This window comes from Octopus bimaculoides, chromosome 27 (assembly GCF_001194135.2).
Source record: "Octopus bimaculoides isolate UCB-OBI-ISO-001 chromosome 27, ASM119413v2, whole genome shotgun sequence".
Lineage (NCBI taxonomy): Eukaryota > Metazoa > Mollusca > Cephalopoda > Octopoda > Octopodidae > Octopus > Octopus bimaculoides.
In genome coordinates this window covers 18,902,495-18,903,391 of record NC_069007.1, presented here as the reverse complement: position 1 = coordinate 18,903,391, position 897 = coordinate 18,902,495, and the positions used below count along the sequence as shown (strand labels likewise).

The window sequence follows — 897 nt, the reverse complement described above, 5'->3', positions numbered from 1 at the left end:
TATATATATATATATACATATATATAAACGTATATATGCATATAAATATACACACACACACACACAGGGTGCGATGGGCAAATTGTCGCCATTATATATATATATATATATATATATATATATATTTAATTTCGAGCATGGCGCATTGTTTGTTTTTGATGTTGTCGACTACACTGTATAGTAGGGTCAGATGGGAACTGTCTGTGAGAAAAACAGCAGCATGGTGCATAGAGTGATCACTAATGATGTATGTACTTGACCTTGATGACTGCCATGAGGCAGGAAAGTATACTAGTCCTTATATATTTAATACTCTATATTTAATCCTCAGTATTTCATATATTCAATAAGACATTCAATACTTCATTTCATTTTACTATTTATATTATAAATACCATATTCTATATCCCACATTAATTTCATAAGAATATAAATAAAACATAATATATATATCCATATATATATATATATATATATATCTATATATATATATATATAGAGAGAGAGAGAGAGGGAAGAAGAGAATAACATATTGCATGGTCGTTTGGAATCGAGTCGCTGAAATTAATAGCTATCACATGCAATATCATTATATCGTAAAGTTATGCAATGTTATTCATACTTTGAAGAGTACAGTAATATAAATGGATGTGTGTGTGTGAGTATTTGTTCATGGATACACACACACACACACACACACACACTCACACACACACACACACCCACACATTCACACACACACTCACACACACATGCACACACAAACACACGCATATACCTATGTCTATATACATATTTATTTACACACGAACATAGAAGCCTATCTATATTTATTTATCTATCTATTTATAAATATATATATATGTATTACTCTTTTACTCTTTTACTTGTTTCAGT

At 29.4% G+C, this 897-nt stretch overlaps 1 protein-coding gene across 1 annotated transcript in view; it reads left to right on the top strand.

The window, feature by feature from the left end:
- Window positions 1-897, top strand: part of LOC106877374 (uncharacterized) — a 101,948-nt gene that overhangs the window by 2,345 nt on the left and 98,706 nt on the right. The gene's annotated exons all lie outside the window — the stretch shown is intronic.